The following is a 24,963-nucleotide window of genomic DNA, read 5'->3' on the forward strand; positions in this document are numbered from 1 at the left end:
CAGAGGGCCATGGAGCAGGTATTACAGGGAATTCCAGGCACACAATGTTACCTGGACGATATTCTGATCACAGGTGATGGTGATGAACAACATCTCGCAAACTTGGAACTGGTGCTCAACAGACTGAAAGAGTATGGACTTAGGGTAAATCGGCAGAAATGTGAGTTCTTCCAGAAGCGGATCTCGTACTGTGGCCATGTCATTGACCGGGAGGGGCTTCATAAGTCTCCTGACAAGATTGAGGCAGTTGTAAAGGCTCCCGCTCCGGAGAATGCCTCTCAGTTGAGGTCGTTTCTAGGATTAATTAACTATTACCATAAATTTCTGCCAAATCTATCCACGGTACTGCACCCGTTAAACGCTCTTTTACAGAAAGGGGTACCATGGGAATGGGGCGAAAACTGTAAGAAGGCATTTCGCAAAAGCAAAGAATTGATCACCTCAGAGGAAGTGTTGGCTCACTTCAACCCGACACTGCCTATTTGGTTGGCTTGTGATGCTTCTCCATATGGTATTGGGGCAGTACTCTCACACAAGTTGCCAAATGGCACGGAAAGGCCAGTCGCGTTTGCATCCAGATCATTGACCTCCGCTGAGCGCAACTATGCACAGATCGATAGGGAGGCTCTTAGCCTTGTATGGGGAGTGAAGAAGTTTAATCATTACCTGCAGGGCCAAAAATTCACACTTCTGACAGACCATCAACCGTTGGTATCCATTTTTAACCCTAAGAAGGGTGTTTCGGTGATGACAGCGCAGCGTCTCCAGAGATGGTCTCTTTTCCTAGGAGCACATCAATATCAAATAGAATTCAAAGGTACGAAACAGCATGGCAATGCTGATGGGCTGTCGCGCCTGCCACTACCTGAAGAAGAAGACACGACGAAAGTTGACCCTGTTGAGTTATTTCATTCGACCATCATCAAGTGTTTACCAGTCACCAATGCAAGTATTGAAAGAGAAACCAGGAACGACCCGACACTGTCCAGAGTCTACGAGGTGACAGTGAAAGGATGGCCAACACGGGGTGATCCTCTGTTACCGGCATTTTCGGCAAGGCGAGACCAGCTGTCCGTCTGCCATGGTACCTTGATGTACGGGACAAGAGTGATTATTCCTCCCAAGTTAAGGGAAAGAGTTTTAAACGAACTGCATGAAGGTCATCTGGGGGGAGTTAAAATGAAAAGTCTTGCTAGGGCTTATGTATGGTGGCCGGGTATTGACCAACAGATTGAGGAGTTAACGAAAAGCTGCGCTGGGTGCCAAAAAGTGCAAAATGCACCTCCGATAGCACCGCTACACCCATGGGAATGGCCTTCAGCCCCATGGCAATGCGTACACATTGACTTTGCTGGTCCATTCATGGACTCCATGTTCCTAATCGCGGGGGACGCACATTCCAAATGGCCAGAAGTCATCAAGATGAATACCACTACTTCAGAAAAGACAATTGCGGTGTTAAGAACAATATTCGCAAGGAACGGATTGCCAGAACAGATCTGTTCGGACAACGGACCACAGTTTGTATCGGAAGAATTCCGACAATTCTTAAAGAAGAATGGAGTAAAACATTATACCTCTGCCCCATATCATCCGGCGACAAACGGGTTGGCTGAAAGATTTGTCCAGACATTCAAAAAGGCAATTAAGGCCATGAACGATGATCAGATTCCGCTGCAACACAAGGTCGACAAGTTCCTGATGTCATATCGAAACGCCGATCATGCAGTGACTAACCAAAGTCCTGCCATGATGTTTTATAACAGGAGGTTGCGGTCCAAGTTGGACTTGTTAAAACCAAATGTGCGGAGGGAAGTGGAAAACAAACAGTTTCGGCATATTAACAACAAGACCACTCGAACTTTCGACGTAGGACAACCAGTGTTGGCAAGGGGCTATGGAAACGAAAAATGGCAGTCCGGAACAATTCGGGCCAGACAAGGACCTCTGATGTACACAGTAGATATTGGTCATAATGTGATAAGGCGTCATGCGGATCAACTGGTAGAGTCGAGAGCAAGGGTCGAACCCATGGTTGTGACAGAGACAACTGTGGAAGACGTTAATGAACCTGAAGCATCTACCTCGGCAGGGAATGTACTTGATGATGATGACACCCAATACATTGGAAACCAAATAGAGGAGGCACCTCAACAACAAGAATCAGAGACTACTGAGAGGCGTTATCCAAGCCGCATCAGAAAGCCTCCTGAGAGACTGAACCTTTGAACTGTTATACCTGAAGTTATATATGTATATATGTTATTATGTTATGTTAAATGGGGATATGACTGTTAAGCTAAAAAGGGAGGATTGTGGTGTATGTAACCTGTTCCACCTTAAGAGAACTTAAGCCTGTTCCACCTTAAGAGATGTACTACTTTCTCTGGCTGCTGTATACGTAATACCGGTGGTGACCACACCGGTATATAAGCACTGTGTAGTAATATTGTATTCAGTATAGTCCCTACCTCCAACCAGTAAAGACCTGTTGAATTTACTCTCTTAGTCTGTGTAGTAATTATCACTATAACACACAGACTTAACAATTGGTCCACCCTTTGAGTGTAACGACAATGAGCTTGGGTTTTAAGGCTTGATTTAACACTCCAATGATTTCTTTGAGCAGTGAGAATGAATTTTGCATGCACTCTGAAGCATTTGCGCCTGGCGCTTATTCTCCAACTTTTCTAAAGATATCACCCATTCCTGGGCTATAATGAATTTCTAGTCCTATAACTTCCTCCATGATGGCACCTGATTATATTTTACGCAATCCCACTGTTTACGCCTCTGTTACCTAGGTAAATAGATTATCCCAAGCACTTATCACATTACATAATTATTCTTGCTATCCATTCTTTTCAATAATTTCCATTTATATCTTTTGATCCTACTTTCTTGGTTTACTTTGAAGTAATAATCTGGGTGCGCCTTCTGTATAACATTTCACCTTGAAGTTCAATCGCACCTGAAAACAGGCATGCAGGAGGACAGGGTGCATACTGCATGCGCCTGTTAGCTAAGTCTCAGGCAGCACGTAATATTTGATGTCTGCTCATTATCATCACTCAGGTGTGCATCCAGCGTTATTCATTGGCTGCATGCCTGTTTGGTGGGCTGGATATCGGGCCATTCTGATACCACTTAAATGCAGCCAACACCTTTTAAAGGGGAGATGCCCTCTGGCTGCAGACACCAGGAAAACACTTCTCAATACAGAAATGGCTGCAGCACTCACTGAGGGGGCACCAAGGTTCCCTGAAGCTGTCTTGGAGGACCTGGTGTTGGCAGTGGACAGGACGTGGGAGATCCTCTTCCTTCCAGGGACAGAATTCCTCCAGACAACAACTCCATTGCCAATGGGAAGAGGTGGCAGAGGAAGTGAATGCCAGGAGCTTAGCTCCAAGGACATGGCTGCAATGCCTGAAAAAGTTCAGTGATCTCACTCGAGTTGTCAAGGTAAGAATACTCTCTGATCATATCTCCACAACCTTCAAACTCACTATTCACAATACTCTCCTCCCGCACTTCTCTTCATTCTGCAATCACTGCTCCACACTTCATTCCACCTCCTTCTCCTCATACTCACCACTATTGCAGCCCACACTTCCTCACATTCAACCTCCAAAGTGTAGAAAGCAAACTCTCAGCAAAAATACTGTGAACAAACCCTTTCCCACTAGTAGGTAAGAAAGCAGCTGTGAGTAGAGTATTGCAGTATTTTCATGAGTTTTAATAAGCCCTCTCCATTGCTGTTGCATTCTCACCTCGCTTTCAATGGTGAGTTTCAGGAAGCCCGGGAAACCCATGTATGTGGCATTAAGCTTAAAACTATCTTGAAATATCGCTCCAATTGAGCGATTACCTTTTGTTAATAGGCAATCTGCCTCTTCCAAGGGGTTTGCGCGCAACCAGCCTAACGCACTTGAGTTAAACATGGAAGTCAGCAGGTTGGAGCTGGCTTTCCGACGTGCTCACATTTTTGCCGGATTTAACCCCACTGGCACCCAAACCTATGTGCTCTTCCAAGTCAAAATTCCCCCCATTGAGTCTCAGCCAGCTACCATTGCCAAGTCCAATCTTGTCTTCACTCAACACCTACTTCTGTGCACTTTCCAGGTTCAATCATTAGGTAGCGATTAGGTGTGGGGACCCTAGCTGGTTTTCCCCCCCTCCTTATCATAGATGCACTAAGGGCAATTGTAGCAACTGTAGCACTATCTTAGCTAAGATCAGCTAATGTAGCACAAACCAGGAATGGAACTTGGGTCTCCCTTGATCTGTGTATATCTCAGTTCTACACTGAGTGATGTAATTGCTTTCTAAGCCATCAAGAGCGTGTTTCATTTTAATTAAATTCAACATGCCAACTTAGCTATAACTGCATAAATTATTTAAAGTGAAATGAAAAAAATTGTTAAAGTGTCACTCTCACCTCTGTTTCTAGGACTGTTTCTTGGGTAAAACGATCTGCAACTTATCCCCAGTAATTTTGTCAGATGGCCTGATACTAATTCAGGCTGGCCTAGAAATGAGACAGGATGCATGGTGATATCAGAATAACTTCGATTTTACCATATGGGAAGAGCTAAGCATACTAATCCAGTTCTCATAACAAACCCGTGTTATCAGTTACAATAGCAAAATATTGTGGATGCTGGAAATCTGAAATAACAACAGAAAATGCTGGACCACAGCAGGCCAGGCAGTATCCATGGAGAGAGAAACAGAGTTAACGCTTCAGGTCTGTGGGTCTGCCTAACCTGCTGAGTGTTTCCAGCATTTTCTGTTGTCATTCTGTATTATCAATTAATATGTTACACATGTTTGTCATAGAATCATCAAATGTTTCACATCCCAGAGCTGTTATTAAATTATATTTAACATTTCTCCATTTTGTTGCTAAATAATTGAGTATCTGCCACTAATATCATGACAGAAACCCCTTAAGATAAGGGTCAGCTCCTCTGATGTGTTACTGGGTAATTGTATTGTGTGATGTCGTATTGGACCATATGGATTCCAAGTTCCACCTCTGGCCTGTGCTAACTTAGTTGATCTTATCTAAGGTGGTGTCATGGACACTACAATTAGCCCCAGTGCCCCATGCTAATAAAGGGAACAATCAACCGGGGTCCCACTCCTGATTGCCATGCAGTGACCCTTGCTGGAAAGTGTGTGTGAATGTTGAGTGAGTAAAAGTTCAGGCTCGGCTCTGATGCCTACCACAGCTGCTGACACTAATTCTAGGCTTACACATGAAGAATAGACACTTGGGAAGGCTGCCACTGCCTGTGAAACTGTGCTCTAGCACAAATCACCACCTTCAGGAGAAAATTAGGAAAAAAGGAAATAATCCATCACCAAATTAAGTGTGAGTTTTTGAATCCAATCATATTGCCATATGCTTTATCTTTATTGAAATAAACCTTTAGATCTCATTGGCCCAGATTTTGCGGTCAGCGGTGAATGAATGGCGCTCGCCGTTCATTACACTTACACTTGCCTATAGACTTTCTGTGGACCTTTGCAGTGCGATTTATGGTAATTAGAAATCCAAAACCATGCCCGGCACCTCTACAGGGGATCTGGGACCTGTGTGAACAGTGTTTCTCCTTAATCAGATTAAAAATCCTTATGGAAATACACAGAAGGCTAAATTGGGCTCTGTAGTGCCTGTTTTTTAGGCGCTATGCGGCCTCCTAATGCTCGAAAATGGGGTCCGAAATGCGTGCGCACACTTCAGATGGGAGGTGCTGCAGATGGCATCTTGGAAAAGGGGTTTGCGTGCGTGCACCTAACAACCGCCGGCGGCTTGCAGCGCAGGCAGATCATGACGTCAATCATTGTACAATGCTGATTTGACATGAGTGCTGGCACATTTGAACTCCACGCTCCAGCCTACACCCTGTCATAAGCTTGAGCAGCTGAACACGAGGTTACACAAAATGAAGGGGCCCCCCACCAGCGCTAGTTAAAGCGATCATGAACTACTTACAGGTTAATTGCTGGATTATTTCTTCTGGCTTTTGATGCAATTGTGTGCATTTTTGGAGCTTTCCTATACTTGGCTACAGGGAGTGGCCTGACTGGTGCTGAAGTGCTTCCAGACATGGATGGCCTGGTAGCACTTCCTATGGGAATTGAACATGACTGGGAGAATGAGGAGAGGCCACGCAGAGCAGAACAAGCTGTTCAAAGAGGGAGGAGGGGGAGAAGGGCTCTCAGCAGGAGGCCATATCCACCGAGGTTCTTTAGGGAGCAATTCTGTTACCTCAACTTCAGCGAGGACTGATGCTTGAGACATCTTCGCTTCACAAAAGAGGTTGTAGCTGAAATCTGCCAACTGCTTCAGCCACAACTGCAACTTTAAAGTAGAGCAAGGACAGCATTGCCTGTGGCTGTCAAGGTGACCATTGCTTTTAACCTTTATGTGCCTGGCTCCTTCCAGGTTTCTGCTGGAAATATAAGCAATATCTCACCATTTGCAGTACTCTGCTGCATAAGCGACATCACTGAGGCTCTCTATACGCTTTCCTTCTTGCCAGAGACAAGCAGGTGGCATGAGCACGAGGGTTTGCATGGATTGCAGGCTTCCCCATGGTGCAGGGTCCCATTGACTGCACGCACATTGTCTTGCATGTGCTTCATGTGAACTCGGCCATTTTCATGAATTGAAAGTGATTCCACATCCTCAATGTGCAGCTGGTGTGCGACCACAGGCAGCTCATCAAGCAGGTGAATGGCCGTTATCCTGACAGTAGTCACAATTCCTCATTCTGCGGCAGTCCTCTGTGCCACCTGTATTTGACCCAGCACGACAAGTCAAAGGCTGGCTACTGGGCAACAAGGGTTATCCACTAATAACATGACTTATGACTCCAGAACCCACGCACACGTGCACAGCAGGCCTACAATGAGAGCCATGCTGCCACAAGGAAAATTATAGAGCACACCATCGGCATCGTCAAACAACGCTTCCGCTGCCTGGACCGCTCTAGAGGAGCCCTGCAGTACTCAGCTGAGTGGGTATCAAGATTTGTAGTAGTATGTTGCATGCTGCACAACAGGGCTGTTATGAGGGAACCGCCCTTGCCACCACTTATCAGGCGAGAAGCTGAAGAGCAGGAGCACGAGGAAGAGGAGGGGGAAGTGGAGGAGGAGAAAGTGCAACAGGAAGTGGAGGAGCAGAAAGAGGATGGGAGGATACAGCGTAGACAGCGCACTTCTACCTGGGCTCTACGTGATCAAATAATTTACGAGTGACATGAGTAACCTCAACCACACCTCCCCATTTACCAACAGTATCATGCTCTTTACCTTTCCTCTATCACTGACCATCACATCGTCCTCTTTCCGACAACACATAAATAAATACCACCAGAAAATGCACATTCTAATCCAATGTTACGAATTCAATCCTGATATAATGCATACAGAAATAAACTCATCATCCTGTGCATTCCCTTAGTACCTATCCTAGTGTTCCTATGCGGTGCTTCTCCAGTGGCTGCAGCAAGGGTGGTGGAAGGCTGCTGACCTTCGATTGAGGAGACTGCAGATGGCCTTGGAGGGCAACCTTGAGCAGCTCTGGGCCTAAAAGGCCCGGCTTCAGACTGCACCATTTTGTCCTGGGATGGCTGGCTGACAGGCAACAGCAAGGGTACTGGCAGTGTGGCAAGGGTAGGAGCAATAATACTGTCATCCTGAGGGAAGGACTGCAGGTTCGTGCTCCGTGGAGCCACTGCCACTCTCCCGGGGCCGCGCCCCAGCTATTGTACTGATCCGTTGGAAAACAGATTGAGGCACTACTGTGATGCCCTGCAAGCCCCTTTGAACAGTGGCATGAGGAGCCATGATAGCCGCATTCTAAGCTTCCACTGCAGCACTCAGACCTTTGATGGAAGCTGTTTGTGCTACAATGGTAGCTGTTTGTGCTGCAGTGGAGGCTGTGACATTGACCATTAGTGGTTTCCACAGATGGAGGTGACCACGCATTCCATGTTGGAAAGGGTGGGCTCCAAGGCCTGCGCAAAGCCCTGTGCCAAGTTGGTGCTGGACTCCTCCATGCTCCTTGACATTGAACGCAGGCTTTCTGTCAGGCTTTCCAGTGCACCAAGCATTTGTTTATGTCCACCCATCAGACTTCTTCTGTAGCCTGGCCCATCAAAATCCTCAGCTGAGTCCTGTGCAACAGAACTAGTGTGGGACCTCACCCTCCAACGAGCTGGAATCTGCGCTAACCTTTCCCCTCACCCTGGCTCCTGCGCATTTGTGCCCGGTGTATCATGACATGCAGATCCCTCCTCTATCCTAGCCTCTGAAATAAGCACAGTGTCAGTATCTGAGCTGGTGGGTACAAGTGTAAGATTGAGTGACAATATCTCTTCACCTTCACTGTCTTCTCTTCCTCCACTGACTGGGAAGGTTCTAGTTCTTGGGTATCTGAAATGAAAAAGGGGTAAGGGTTGGGTTGTGGTGAGGTGAGAGGAGAAAGTAAGAAATGTGAGCTTACACCATCTCCAGCTTGTGAGTCAGAATAGATTGCAGGATGAGAGGAAGAGGATTAGGTATGCAGATACCCTTATCATCGATCCCCCCAGACCCACCAGTGGCCATGGCCTCAATGATGCCCCTTCCCATGATGGCCAGCACTGTCTCCTCCATGGAGGTTAAAATATGCAGGTGTGCTGGCACTCCTCCATTTCTTTCCTGCTGCCTGCTGTTATGCGCCATCTTCTCCTGCAAAAGATTGGGAAATTTGTCAGTGAGTGTACTGCAATATGTTTGGGTGATGTGGCTGTCATGGTTCAATAGCTGCCTGTGTGTGCGAGCTGTGAGTTGTGGGTGCGAGGTTTGCAACAGTGCTACGTGTGTGAGGGTGAGGTAAAGCATATGAATTTTAGGGTTGAGTATTGATCGATAGAGGTCGTTGGTGGGTGGGTGATGAGGTTGTAGAAAATTGAGCAGTGGATGAGGCTAGTGGTGCAGTTGGTACGGTATATCATTTGAAGTTGAACTCATGCACCTTGACAGCTCGTGTTAGATCATTAAACTTCTTACTACATGGTATCCATGTTCTTGGGACAATACTCCTGGCATTGACCTCCACCGATATTTGTTCCCACTGCCTCCTGAGCATATGTTTGGAGGGCCTTTGCCCGCCTCCGGATACAGGATGTTTTTCTTTCTCTTTGCGTCTTGCACCAAGACCTCCAGTGCATTGTCTGAAAACCTTGGTGTTCACTCTCTTGCATGTTCAGCAATTGCTCAAAGTATCACAGCCAGATTGACTTTTGAAATAACTCCCACTACTTCTTGCAGCCACACTGCACCTCCCCTTTAACAGTCTGCCTTTAAGTAGTGCTAGCCACTCATGATATCTGGCCCCCTACTGATGCGTGTAGCCAATGAACAGTGCAGGGAGCGCTGGCTGCATGCAGCAATCATTTAAAAGAGCAGGCAGCACCAATTTAATGTGCTGCCTGCAACGCGAGGAACGCTCATGGGTTAATTGCATACCGTGACCCCTGCACCCGTTTTCGGGAGTTATCCAACTTTACCCCTGCAGAGTCTAAACCAGGGAGTGTAAGTTAGAATACTTAATTCAATGCCAAATCATGTACAGAAAACAAAATAAAGAGAGGAAAGGAAAGGTGGGATTAAGAGAGAGAGATAAGAGACAGAAAGAAAAAGTAAAAAATATAATTTTTTAATTTTTTAAAATCTCCAACAATAATTAAAATTTGAAAGAATGAGACTCCACACTTTTAAAAGTAAATTTTCATGCCAGAGAGGTTGTTTAGCAGTAATTAATACTTACCATGCCATTAAAAATTCACTTACACTTGAATGGATAAGGCCTAAGATTTTCTGGCGTGTTTAGTGGATATCTATCACGTAAGTACCACAACTTCACGCCCTTCCATGTATGTGAATGCCGAGTCTCTCAAAGAGATATCAGTATAGCGAAGGAGCAAGGCATCCTAGACAGCAACTTCCTGATTTCCTTGCTGATAGCCTCACCGTTATTTCTCCCGCAAAATCCGGGCCATGATTTTATAGAAGGTGACAGATAAACTAGAATAATTAGAATAAATCATCTACATTGTACATCTCTAATTCAAAACCAGGTATGCTAAGCAAGGAAGCAATGTTTTTTTAATTTACTCATATCAGGTTGCACTGAAATCATCGCAGAAGCCAATGAGCTAGATTAAAGTTTAAGTGAAAGTAACATGACACCTTACAAAGCTACCAAGATTACATTAGCTGCATGCTTTCCCCCTCATCACTAAATCCTAAAACTTCTACTGCAGTAGAATTAGACTGATGGATGTAATTGGCAAGGACTTTAGCACACCATGGTTCCATGCATTGTTTGTTGTATTTTTGTTAACCTTCAAGATTTTTTTTAAAATTTAGAAACCCAAGTTAAGGGCTAAGGCCATAGTGCAGCATATCACCAAGGTTGAAAAGAGCAGGAGAGCAGACAAATCAGAAAGTACTGATTAGGTGATGTCAAGCTTAACTTTTACAAAGACTGTAGATTGTAAGAAGAAAGGAAGACTGAAGGAGAGAAAAGAGTTTCAGTTTTAATGTCCTGGGAAAGAATGAGTTGCAAAAGTAGACAATGTAATGAGTCTTGGATTTCAGCACAGTGAAGATATATGGAGGAAGAAGGGCAAGTAGGATGGCAAAATTAGCAGGAATAAGAGGTGCAAGTTCAGAGAGGTACAGTTATTTTGATAAAATAGAAACAAAATAGATTGTGATATATCTCCTACTTTGAAAAATAGTAATATGCATGTCAGGTCCTAATAACGTCATAGGGACCTGACTGCACTTTTTACTAGGAGGCCTGCACGGGAAATGGCAATGAGTTTCCCACCAGGCCAATCAAGTATGGCCCAGAAAGGTAATTTTCACATTTTTGGTACTGTTTTTCCTGTGGGCCCAGGAGGAGTAGGAGTGTACCCCCAATTAGTACCTCCAAAAACAGGTTAACTGGTCATTTATCTCACTGCTATTTGTGGGACTTTGCTATGTGCAAATTAGCTGCTATTCTTGCCTACAAAACAACAGTGATTTCACTTCAAAAGCAATTCATTGGCTATGATCCATGTTGGGATGTGAAAAGAGCTATATAAATGCCAGTCTTTTTTCTTTCATTCACCTGAAGGCACCAATTTTTGCTGGGTACAATTCCACAGATTGCATGTCACTCACTGACACACTTCCCTCTCTCTTGAAGGACAAGGTGCTGCACAACTGGAGGCAGCAGGTAACCGGTGGGGGACAGGCGCGCTTGTGTGTCCTTACCCCCATGAAAGCGACTGTGCTGCCGATTATTGGAATGGCCATTGCTGAGGTCAGAACGAGGCTGAAACCAAAGAAGATGACGGTATCCTCATAGCTAATCCTCCTTCTCACATCCCACTTCCCCCTCTTCCCACAATCTCTTCTGATTTCCAAGCTGCAGATGGTGAAAGCATGTACCTCTTACTTTCCCTCCTCCCCTCACCACACCCTTACCCTTGTACCTTTCTCCTTTCAGATACCCGAGAACTGCAACCTACCCAAGCAGTGATGGAAGAGCAACAAGACACTGATGATGAAGAAACACCGTCACTCGCTTTCACAGCCACCAGCTCAGATACTGACACTGCGCGTAATTTAGAGGATAACATAGAGGCGGAATCTGCACGTGGTGAGACACCCAGATTGGGTGATTGCTTTGCGGAATACCTCCATTCAGTCTGCAAGCATGACCCTAAGCTTCCGGTCGCCTGTCATTTTAATTCCCCACCCCACTCTGACCTCTCTGTCCTTGAGCTCCTACACTGTTCTAATGAAGCTCATCAGAAGCTCGAGGGACAGTACCTCATCTTTTGATTAAGTACTTTCCAGCCTTCCGGAATCAACATTGAGTTCAACAATTTCAGATCATAACCTCTGCTTCCATTTTTTCGGACAGCAGTTGTTGGTAATGATTCTGCTATTGCCATTTACACCTCCTCTGGATCCGTCTTTTGGTTTCTTTACTTGTCCCATTATTATCCCCTTTTGCCTTGCTAAGTAGGAACAATTTGAGACTTTGTACAGAGTAAAACACTTGTAGCCGGAATTTGCTAATATAATTGTTTCTGGAGATATTAACGCATTAGGAATGTTTTAAAAGCATATCCAATTTAAGCAGGCAATGGTTCTAATTTGGGGTAGGCTGTGCACGTTGGTCCTCAGAGGTCTATCAGATGATTCTCTTTAAACAAACAGTGTAACTGAGTGTAGAGTAAGCTACGGGAAAGCACAAGTTTGAAATTAAAACCACAATCCTCTGTTTGTCCCCTTATTATCCCAGAGGTAGCAGTGGCAGGAACCTTTAAGTTTTCAATCTTTTTCTGTTTGTTTTTCCTTTAAAGGCTGGTTTCTTCAGTTAGAAGGTGTACTCAAGTGCCCGGCTACCAGGGAAAAGCTAAACCACTCATTTAATTATTTTCCCAAGCACAGCGCAAATACAGGAATCTTTTGATCTCCAGAAAAAATAAATTAAGAAAAGGATTAAAGTTAGCTGCTTCATCTCTCAACCAAACTATAGCTGAATTTTGAGTAGTTTTTTAATCTTGTTGAGTATATCTCCTACTTTGGAATGTAGTCATAACAAGCTGGCATTAAGAAGCAGGATAGGAGCATGTCAATTGCTTGTTTCTGTGGGCTGAGAATTAATTCTATGGGCGTGAAATTCGGCTGCTTTGTGCCTGCCATTAGCACCTCCATGGGGTGCTAACAGGGCTCAAATGGGTTTTCCCCCGGGCGCGGCGATATTAGTGCCAGGTTTTTGCAGAGGCGCCCCGCTCCTGTAGGTACCACCCAACTTGGCCGCACCCGGTGCTGATGATGTTGGCGCCCCGGATGCAAAATTCGGCCGCGCCCCCTCACTTACCGCCTGGCACTAACAACGACAGCATCAGCTGTCGAGTTGCAGTCGGGAGCCGGCTCCGCGTGTGCTATTTAAAGGCACCATCTTGGGGAAACGTTTTTGTCGGCCATAACTCTGCTGAGACATTGTCAGACAAGCTGCTGAACATATCCAATTCTGCATCGCTGAATCGAGTAGCCCTCCCCCTCTCCCTTGCAGCAGCCATGGCACAAAGCTGTCTCAGCAGCTGAGAGGTCGCACTCAAGTGCAGCAATGCTGATAATGAGCAGCTGCAGCTTGAATTTACCTCTCCTTTAAGAGCTGGAATAAGCTAGAGTCAAGGCTCGAAGGCTGATTGCTGAACGCAAGTCAGCTGAAATTGTGTAGCGCTCTGGCAATAGCGCCCCCTGCAGGGCTCCACTGAGACCATTAGCGCCTCATTTACCGCCCTGCTTCACTCCTGGGGCGAAAACGCCCAATTTTGCAACATTTTTCAATGGATTTCACTGGGCACTAACTTTTCAAAAAGTTAAAAGTTAGCGCTGCAAACGGGGCGCTACCAAATTTCACGTCCTATGTTCCTCATCCCTTTCATTTAGCCTTGAATGAAAGACTGTGGTTAAGAGAGTCAAACAAGACATTCATCCCATAGTCACCACTGAAATGATGGAATCTGTAATAGATTGATTATTAAATAATAATCCTAGCAGACAGAGTTTTTTTTTAATTTATTCGTTCACAGGATGTGGGCGTCACCGGCAAAGCCAGCATTTATTGCCCATCTCTAATTGTCCTCAAGAAGGAGGTGGCGAGCCACCTTATACAACTGAGTGGCTTGCTAGGCCATTTCAGAGGGTCTGGAGTCACATATAGGTTAGGCCAGGTAAGGACGGCAGCTTTCCTTCCCTAAAGGACATTAGTGAACTAGATGGGTTTTTACAAATACATTTCATTACAGATGCTAGCTTTTTATTCCAGATTTATTTAATTAACTGAATTTAAATTCCCCAGCTGTTGCGGTGGGATTGATGAACTCACACCTCCGGATCACTAATCCAAGCCTGTGGATTACTAGTCCAGTAACATAACCACTATGTCACCGTACCCACTATATGCCACTGTAACAACTATCATTCACAAGCAAAGCAGTTTCAGGGTTTGATTTCATTTAACACTATGAGATGCTCCAAAATCCCAAACGTGGAAAGCATTCAGACATTTGTTCATAGCCCCCCTTCATTTATTTTATACTTTCAAAAAGAGTTAATTTCTTCCACGTGCTTGAGTTCTGAGATCTTAATGATCCAAAGTTAGCGCTTTTACTGGATTCATCCCCACCTCTGTATCAACACTATCATTTTCTAATATAGGCCTAGAATTTCTTTTGGAAGTTGCAGGAGAAGGGAAACCTCATTCAGCTCTTTCCTCAGGGATGACAAGTTAAAACAGAGGTTTTTTAACTTTTCCTTTGTGTTGGGGGAGGGGGAAGAGTTTAAGACCTGTATCACTCCCACAGAGTTCACCCCTGCACTTTTCAATCATTGCTTTCAAAATGATAGTAGAAATTAATAAGTGGAAAATAAATACAGAAGGAACAGACAAATATTTTCATTAATAATATTTATTAGGTAAGTCACAAATGGAAATTATATCAAGATGTTGGCATTCACACAAACAGGAGGTATTCTATTAATTATTATGGTTGCTATTTGCATAAAAACAATTTTATGTTTTCATGTTTCAAGAGGTAGCTGTTGTAATAAAAGAAGTTTTATATGAAAAACATAAGAATGTTTAGGAACTTAAAAGAATCAATTGACTTGAAAAGCTCAATGTTTTTTTTCATAGGCTGTCCAAGGCTGTTCACTTACTTGTCATTTCACCATATCCCTCAGTCCCTTCTCTCCACAGAAATGCAACTAATTGCCTTGAACCCCATTGTCTACTTCAGCGGTTTTTCCTGATAAATTATTGCAGAAGTCCCTTGCCCCTTGGCTTAAAAAGTAGTTCCACCTAATTTCCCATTTTACCTCTAACTTCCTCTGTTTTAACTTGTCACCCTTTCAACAGAGTGAATACTTTACCTAACTCAAGCTTGTGAACTCGCTTCCTCTATTTATTAATGTTGATGTCTGTTACGCCCTCCCATTGAAAACTCCTTTGTAAACAATTCCTATGGATTTTGGATGTTATGGCCTAGAAATTCGGTGGGCTGCGCCACCAGTTAGCGCCTAAAGAGGGCACTCAGTGGCTTTAGCGCCACTGGCCGCGCCTCCTGCGATATTTAGCTGGGGCGCTAATGGCGTCGTTAACCTGTTGTGCTGCGCTGCCTCCGATGACGTCATCGGTGTGCGCAGCGCCCTGCTACCGCCCCGATCTCGATATTTGGCAGTAACCGCCTCTGTAGCGCCGTTCGCAAATGGCGCCCGGTTCACGGGGCCTTCCTGTGGCGACAGTGGCGCAAATTAAGGTGGAGGTGCGGGGTGGCCATTTTTTTCGGCGGCCGCCTGCCAGCACCTCCGTCCCCGGCCTCCTGATCGCCCCCTGCGGCATTGCCGGCTGTTTTCCGAGAGCCCGGCAGTTCTCCTCGGTGCCGGGCTCTTTTGCCAGCACTCGCGATCTCCGATCGCGCTGGTGCAGGTCGCTCCCCCTTAAGAATGGGAGGAAGGCCTGCAGTACCGCAGCGCGCCGTGCCGCAGCGTGTGGCGCTGCGGCACGTTGCGCTGCGATATTCAGTTTCAGCGCCCTAAGAGGGACGCGGAGCGCCTCGAGCCTCGCCCCGTGTCTCTCTTGGGGCGTTCAAGCTGAATTTCCGGTGATCGCTGCTGCTCCAAACGCTGCGCTAAATCCGGCGCCCAGGCGAGCTTGGCGCCCCGTTTGCGGCTCCACCCAATTTCTCCCCCTATGGGTTTAAAGAAGGAACTACACAGGTTCTTGTCAAATGGGATCCAGGATTATGAGAAATGCACTAAGGGAATTCTGTGGCTAGGTGAGTTAGATGAACCGAAGGCCCTCTCTTGACTGAAACTGTTACTATGGGCTGAATTTTCTGTGGTGGTAGCAGGCGCGATCGGTGGCGGGTCGGGTGGGAAAGTTTTTTTTACAGCGGTTCGGGAATCCGCTGTCAACTTGCTCAGGTGCATCTGTCAGCGTGGAGCTGACCTGACCTACAGTGGCGGGGGACCCAATTGAAATCATTATGAGGTACTTTACAGGCACCTAAGAGCCTTTCTCCCCCTACTTTTTAAATTTCCCTGCATGGCCACGGGATTCACACAACTCGGGAACCACGTCTGTCAACCTAAGGTGTGAGTTCCAGCTGATTACTTGACAGCATGGAAAACAAACCAAAATAAAACCATGTTGATTACATCAGCTAACAGATTGATGGAGATTCTGTTCTACTTGAAAAGCTACTGGTAAATTTTAATTTTTCACTGGCCAGTCTCGGCTGTTGCCTTCCAACAGAACAGTAATTGTATTGAATTGATCTGCACTATAAAAATGACATAAACCATTTCAATAAATTTTTGTGTTGTTTCTGGTCAGGTTTTTCTCACAGTATACTGTGATTGTCCAGTTACACATTGAATCAAGTCATTAACCGTAAATTTCATTCTCATCACTCATTCCACTGGTTCAACTTGCTTTCAGTCCCCGAATATGACTAATTAAATTTTTCAGTCTGTGATTTTAGGTTGAATTTCTGCAGAAGTTCTCTCACTATCCATTGTTAGCTTCAACAGAAAAGCTGCAGAAATCCCAGAAACTAACTGTAAGCACCACTTACACTGTTTGTCAGGGTTTCCGCAGCTCTTCCACTGAACTTGCATAAGATTGTAAATCCACCCCTTTACAATTACATTTAAAATCTGCTTAATTTTATGTATTACCTATACACACACATCTTTTATTTGTACCAGTTACTGCTACAAAAGTCTATAGATTTGTGACTAAAGCATCAATAACTTACCAATTAATGTACTTTTTAAATTATGTTCTTGATTGCATTTGTAGATGGAGTCATATTACTTAATGATAATTGTATTTAAATATTTTATTGTCACTCATATAAAACTTTTATTATATTATTGTACAGTAAAGGTCCAACACCCACTATGTTAGATTAAACTTAAAATGTAATGTGGCCAGGGTCCCTTAAAACGCGTCATGAGTGACATCACCAGACCTGCTTCATCTAATTGGGCCGGGTAACATGCTGGGTGGGCTTAATAGGCCCCATTAAGATAAGTTCATTTTGTACAGCAGGATGGAGCCAGTAGTGGGGTTGGGACCCACCATGGACACCGGCAACACCGGACCCGCCAAGGTAAGGAAAGTTTCGGCCTATGATACTTAATGTGCCCTAAAATAAAAACAGAAAAAGCTGGAAATACTCAGCAGGTCAGGCAGCATCTGTGGAGAGAGAAACGGAGTTAACATTTCGGGTCGATGACCTTTCATCAGAACTGGAAAGTTTTAGAGATAAAACAGGTTTTAAGCAAGTGCAGAGGCAGGGAAAGGGGGAGGGGAGGAAAGAACAAAAGGGAAAGTCTGTGATAGGGTGGAAGGCAGGAGAGATTAAATGACAAAAGGGATGATGGTGCAAGGCAAAGGAGATGGTAATGGGACAAGTAAAAAAACAAAAGATGGGTCTGGAAGAGGGGTAAATGGGAATAGCAGAATCATCAATAGCTGCCGTCCGAAAAAATGGGGGCAGAAGTTATGATCTGAAATTGTTGAACTCAGTGTTGAGTCTGGAAGGCTGTAAAGTGCCTAATCGAAAGATGAGATGCTGTTCCTTGAGCTTACATTGAGCTTCATTGGAAAAGTGTAGAGGACTGAGGACAGAGGGGTCAGAGTGGGAGTGGAGCAGAGAATTAAAGTGATAGGTGACCAGAAGCTCGGGGTCCCCCTTACGGACTGAATGGAGATGTTCCGCAAAGTGGTCACCCAATCTGTGTTTAGTCTCGCCAATGTAGAGGAGACCACGTCGTGAGCAGCGAATACAGTTTACTAAATTGAAAGAAGTACGAAATGTGTCCTACCCTGTTACATTTGTATGTTTTTTGTGATGTTTATCATGTTTTCAATAGGATTTTCTTATTAATGTGACAGTGATATTGGAATTATTTAAAAGAACTGCTTTGTTGTCTGAGGTAAGTAGCCAGGTAAGTGCTTTAATTTTTATAACATCTTGTTCATATTTTTAAATAACTTTCTAAATCTATATATATATACTAGCTGGGGGAGCCCGGCTTTGCCAGGGCTGTTTTATGCCGGGCGGTTTAAATCGAGTCCCAGGCTTTGGGGCCGCTCTGTGTCCCTCTGTGAATCTGGTGCCGGGCAACATTTTAAATCGAGTCCCAGGCTTTTGGGCCCTGTCTCTGTGTCCCTCTCTCAATCTGCTGCCGGGCAACATTTCTACCTTTTAATACCTTGAAAGATGAAAGTGAAAGTACTTATAAAACATTTTTGGTAAATATTTAAAAAATAACATAAGAGATACTAACGTTTTCGAAGCTGCATCAGCAGATTTTGAGCTGGAAGTAAATGGTGTTTTTAGCTTGAGGCAATGGCTGGCACATCCCTGAGATGAAAACGATTAGTCCCGCCCACACACACACACCGATTGGCCAACCATCAGGGGACTGTACTGTAAGATTGGTCAATCGTGATGGCACAGGATTGATGGAACCTTGACGTCAGTCAATCAATGCTAAGTAGCAGATAATGAGTTTAATTTTGAAGGTTTTTTGCATAAGGTGCGAACAATTTTCGTCCGACCGAAAAGTAAATACGCTTACGACCGTCCCGGAAGCGTAAGCTTTCTTTGGAGGTAACGCGCGCGTAGGTACGCTCTATAACTTTCGAGCGCATAGCCGGACAGACGCACACCCGAGGACAGAAGGACAGACAGACAGACAGATCGACTCGTTTATATATATATATAAATAAGATAGATACATATATATTTACTTAGCATTTATTTGGATTTGGGCCTCCGACCACTCACCTCGCCTTCCTCCGCAGCTCTTGAACACTTCCCGTTCCACTGATTTAATGCTCCACAGGCCATTACTATCACCCCTAAAGTATTTAGCTGAACTTAAATGGGCTGTGATCCCCTGGCCTGAGAGTTCTCCTGCCACTCCTTTACTGACAACCAGCTCTTACCAAATAGCCAGGATGTCCTGGCCCTACTCTGTGTCCCAATTCCTGCCCCACCAGTTCATCAGCTATAACACCCGGCCCAATATCTGACCCCTTTCACGCCCCCCACCCCGCCCCTGCAAACAGTCTTCCCCTCTGCTCAGCTAGTGTGTTCTCTCCTTGTGCTGCTTCTCCCTCGCATTCCCTGGCCCTGTGAATTGTCCACTACAGAATTATATTTTCACCATCAGGTTCCTAATAGTTTCAAGTTTCAAACCTATAAGCCTAGAAATTCGATTGTGCTGGAAAATGGGTGCACAGGGCGTGGGATGCATACGTTTGTTAGTGTTGTCCCAGGCAGCAAGTTATATTCGTGCTGTGAGCACATTATAATGAGTGAGACGTGCAGCTAGCATTTCCCAAGCTATTCACTGGCTGCACGCCTGTTTGGGGGTGCTAGAAATTGGGTTTCTTCGATGCAATTTAAAGGCAGCTGGCACCTCTTAAAGGGGAGGTGCACCCTGACTGCAGAATGAAGGAAACACTACTGAACAGAGAGATGGCTGCTAGACTTACAGATCATGCCCCCAGATTCTCGGATGCGGCTCTGGAGGTTCTAGTCCAGGTGCTGGACATAAGGAGGGAGACACTGTTCCCCCTGGGGGCAGAAAGCCCTCTAGGCAACAACTACACCGCCAGTGGAAAGACATCACAGAGGAGGTCAATGCGAGGAGCTTAGCTCCCAGGACATGACTGCAATACCAAAAGAAGTTCAATGACCTCACTAGAGATGACAAGGTAAGAATACTGCTCCCTTACTCTCTGCTCACACTTCTATCACCTTCAACCTCGCTAATTACAATAATCCCCACCTCCGCTTCCCTTCTCTCTCCAACTTGTGTCAAGGCTTAGCGCGGAGCATGGAGGTTATTCTGTCCAACATGGACCAAATTATCAGCTCCATCATCAAAAAGTGGTGCCCACTGTCATAGAGCCTCTCCTGACAGCTCTCACAGCTACCATGGAAGCTCAAATGGTTTCCATCTTGGCTTTGGGAACTTCCAGAGCATCACGTTACTCCTGCACGCTGTTCTCATGCAAAGACGCAGGAGGGCTGAGGCACAATCCCAGGAGAGTCAGCCTGGCTCTGTGGAAGTGGCACTTCCTCACCTCTCTCAGGATGAGAGCCTGCCTGCTTCCCCTCCACCCACTCCACGAATGTCCTTGTTGGTGCCACACCGGCAGCTGGGCCAGACTGCCATGCTGAGATGCTGCAGTTTGCAGCTGCGCCCTCAAAGTCCAGAACTGCTCATAGAATTATAAAATCATAGAATGGTTACAGCATAGATGGAGGCCATTTGGCCCACTCGAGCCTGTGCCGGCTCCCTGCAAGAGCACTTCCCTAGTGCCACTCCCCCAGCCTATCCCCTGCAAAAAAATTTCCGTCAGGTACTTATCCAACTCCCTTTTGAAAGCTGTGATTGAGTCTACCTCCACCACCCTTTCAGGTATTGCATTCCAGATCCTAACCACTCGCTGAGTAAAAAGGTTTTTTCTCATGTTGCCTTTGGTTCTTCTGCCAATCACCTTAAATCTGTGCCCTCTGGTTCTCGACCATTCTGCCAATGGGAACAGTTTCTCTCTATCTACTCTGTCCCACCCCCTCATGATTTTGAACACCTCTACCAAATCTCCTCTCAATCTTCTCTACTCTAAGGAGAACAACCCCAGCTTCTCCACGTAATTCTCCACTTCTTCTCTACGTCTATCCACGTAACTGAAGTCCCACATCCCTGGAATCATTCTTGTAAATCTTTTCTGCACCCTCGCTAAAGCCTTCACATCCTTCCTAAAGCATGGTGCCCAGAATTGGACACAATACTCCAGTTGAGGTCGAACCAGTGTTTTATACGGGTTCATCATAATTTCCACGCTTTTGTACTCTATGGGCTCGATTTTGTTACTGGGGCATGTAATCCGCTTTTCGTGTTAGCCACCCGATTCTAAATCGATGTGGAAAAATGATGCGATTTTAACTTAAGTGGGCAATTGAGTTCCAGCATAAGTCAACCCATGGCCCAATTAGTTTTCTCAGTCTGAAACTCGCCACCGGTGACATCATCATTGCTGCTGCATTTAAGGTCTGCAACAAGCCTTGCTTCTTCTGCAGACTGCCAACCTTTTGGCCTTTCATGTTAGAGGGACCTGGGGCAGAATGACCAGCGAGAGACCTAGGTCTGCTCCCAGGTTTGATGACGTCGCCCTGCAAGCTTTAGTGGAGGGAGCAAGAGCCAATAAAGAGGTGTTCTTCCCTTCTTCAGGGAGGAAACAGCCTCCCCAGCAAACCAAGGCTGTGTGGATCCAGGTGGCCCAGGAGGTCAACTCTTTGTCGATAATCTGCAGAACCTGGTTTCAGTGCAGGACGAGGTTTCATGACCTTCTGCGCACTGGAAAAGTGAATATGACTTTCCCATCACCCTCAATCTGATCCCCATTGCCTCTCCTCACCAGCACACAGCTTTAACAATCTCTTCCTCCACATCCCACTTGACACTGACATCCATGCACCCTTACCCATTCCCTCTCTCTCTATGGTCACATTCACCTAACTATTCGACTATGCAGCCCTCACACTCCCTATCACTGTGATGCTATGAAAACAACTTACAAAACACAGGGAGGGCCCTTGGTCTTGCCACCTCACTCCAGTGTGGGGAACGGTGAGAGCAGAGGTTCAGTGGGTATTTAAACTCACTTTCGCAGGCTTTTTTACACAGGCCAGTGTCAGGAGCGGTGAGAGCGGAGTTTCAGCTTAACAATCTCACAGACCGGCAGTGGTGTTCCAGAGCTACGTCATGATTCAAAATGTGACACGGGCAGGAGGAAGCAGCTGATTGGGTGAGTACTTATATATACTCTATAGTTTGACAGTCAAGGTTCATAGTTTATAAAGTTTAGAAGGTCTTAATTTTGTGGTTATAGTTTCTAAGGTCTCTGTTGTGTAGTGGGGAGTGCTAGGAAACAAGGGCCCTTGACTATATCATTTAATTGTAGTATAATTGGTGGTATTGATTTAATTTAAATTAATTAAAGAGTAAGTAGCAAAGCTCGGCACCGTGGCATGTTCCTCCTGCACTATGTGGGAAATCAGGGACACTTCTTGTGTCCCTGATGACCATGTGTGCGGGAAGTGTATCCAGCTGCAGCTACTGGCAGACCGCATTGCGGTGCTGGAGCTGCGAATGGATACATACTGGAACATTCGCGATGTTGAGGACGTCATGGATATCACGTTTAATCAGTTGGCCACACCGCAGGTAAAGGCTGCACAGGCAGGAAGGGAATGGGTGCCCGCCAGGCAGAGTAGTAGGCGCAGGCAGGTAGTGCAGGGGTCCCCTGTGGCCATTCCCCATCTCAAACAGATATACCGCTTTGGATATTGTTGGGGAGGATGGCTTATTGGGAGAAGGCACCAGCAACCAACTTCCTGGAACCGTGGGTGGTTCTGTTGCACAGGACTGGAGGAAAAAGAACGGGAGAGCTATAGTAATAGGGGATTCTATTGTAAGGGGAATAGATAGGTGTTTCTGTGGCCGCAAACGTGACTCCAGGATGGTATGTTGTCTCCCTGGTGCAAGGGTCAAGGATGTCTCGGAGCGGCTGCAGGGCATTCTGGAGGGGGAGGGTGAACAGCCAGTTGTCATGGTGCATATAGGTACCAACAATATAGGTAAAAAATGGGATGAGGTCCTAAAAGCTGAATATAGGGAGTTAGGAGGTAAATTTAAAAAATATGACCTCAAAGGTAGTAATCTCAGGATTGCTACCAGTGCAACATGCTAGTCAGAGTAGAAATAGAAGGATATTTCAGATGAATACATGGCTAGAAGAATGGTGCAAGGGGGAGGGATTCAAATTCCTGGGACATTGGAACCAGCTCTGGGGGAGGTGGGACCAGCACAAACTGGATGGTTTGCACCTGGGCAGGACCTGGACTGATGTCCTAGGGGGAGTGTTTGCTAGTGCTGTTGGGGAGGGTTTAAATTAAAATGGCAGGGGGTTGGGAACCTGTGCAGGGAGACAGAGGAAAGGGAAGCAAGGATAGAAGCAAAAGACAGGAAGGAGAAAAGCAAAAGTGGAAGTCAGAGAAATCAAGGGTGTAAATCATACATGGCCGCAGTAAACAATAATTCTAAAAGGTCTAAGAGTGTTAAAAAAACAAGCCTGAAGGCTTTGTGTCTTAATGCGAGGAGCATTTGTAATAAGGTGGATGAATTAGCTATGCAAATAGATGTAAACGGATATGATATAATTGGGATTACGGAGACATGGCTCCAGGGTGACCAAGGCTGGGAATTCAACATCCAGGGGTATTTAATATTCAGGAAGGACAGGCAAAAAGGAAAAGGAGGTGGGGTAGCATTGCTGGTTAAAGAGGAGATTAACACAATAGTAAGGAAGGATATTAGCTCTGATGATGTGGAATCTGTATGGGTAGAGCTGAGAAATACCAAGGGGCAGAAAACATTAGTGGGAGTTGTATACAGACCCCCAAACAGTAATGCTGAGGTTGGGGATGGCATTAAATGGGAAATTAGTGATGCATGCAATAAGGGCACAGCAGTTATCATGGGTAACTTTCATCTGCATATAGATTGGTCTAACCAAATTAGTAACAATACTGCGGAAGAGGAATTCCTAGAGTGTATACGGGATGGTTTCCTGGACCAATATGTCGAGGAACCAACTCGAGATCAGGCCATCTTAGACTGGGTATTATGTAATGAGAAAGGATTAATTAGCAATCTTGTTGTGCGAGGCCCCTTGGGGAGGAGCGATCATAATATGATAGAATTTTTCATTAAGATGTAGAGTGAAGTAGTTGATTCAGAGACTTGGGTACTGAATTTAAATAAAGGAAACTACAATGGTATGAGGCGCGAGTTGGCTAGGATGGATTGGGGAATGTTACTTAAAGGGTTGACGGTGAATAGGTAATGGCAAACATTTAAAGATCGCATGGATGAACTACAGAATTTGTTCATCCCTGTTTGGCATAAAAATAAAACAAAAAAGGTGATTCAACATTGGCTAACAAGGGAAATTAGGGATAGCATAAGATCCAAGGAGAGGACACATAAATTGGCCAGAAAAAGCAGCAAACCTGAGGATTGGGAGCAGTTTAGGATTCAGCAAAGGAGGACAAAGGGATTAATTAAGAGGGGGGAAATAGAGTATAGAAACATAGAAGATAGGAGCAGGAAACATAGAAACATAGAAACATAAAAGATAGGAGCAGGAGTAGGCCATTCGGCCCTTCGAGCCTGCTCCGCCATTCAATGAGATCATGGCTGATCATCCAAATTCAGCACCCTGTCCCTGCCTTCTCCCCATATCCCTTGATCCCTTTAGCCTTAAGAAATATATCCAACTCCTTCTTGAATATATTTAATGAACTGGCCTCCACCGCCCTCTGTGGCAGAGAATTTCACAGGTTCACCACTCTCTGGGTGAAGAAATTCCTCCTCATTTCAGTCCTAAATGGCTTACCCCTTATCCTTAGACTATGACCCCTGGTCCTGGACTCCCCAGCCATCAGAAACATCCAAACATCCTTCCTGCATCTAGTCTGTCTAGGCCTGACAGAATTTTATAGGTTTCGATGAGATCCCCTCTCAATCTTCTAAACTCCAGTGAGTATAAGCCCAATCTCTCCTCATACGTCCCTCCCACCCAGCTTTGTGTCGTCTGCAAATTTGGAGATATTACATCCAATTCCCTCGTCCAGATCATTAATATATATTGTGAACAGCTGGGGTCCTAGGACCGATCCTTGCGGTACCCCACTAGTCACTGCCTGCCACTCAGAAAGCTCCCTGAAATCTGCC

Source organism: Somniosus microcephalus, chromosome 3 (assembly GCF_052327205.1).
Source record: "Somniosus microcephalus isolate GS21.2 chromosome 3, FLI_Smic_1.0, whole genome shotgun sequence".
Taxonomy (NCBI): domain Eukaryota; kingdom Metazoa; phylum Chordata; class Chondrichthyes; order Squaliformes; family Somniosidae; genus Somniosus; species Somniosus microcephalus.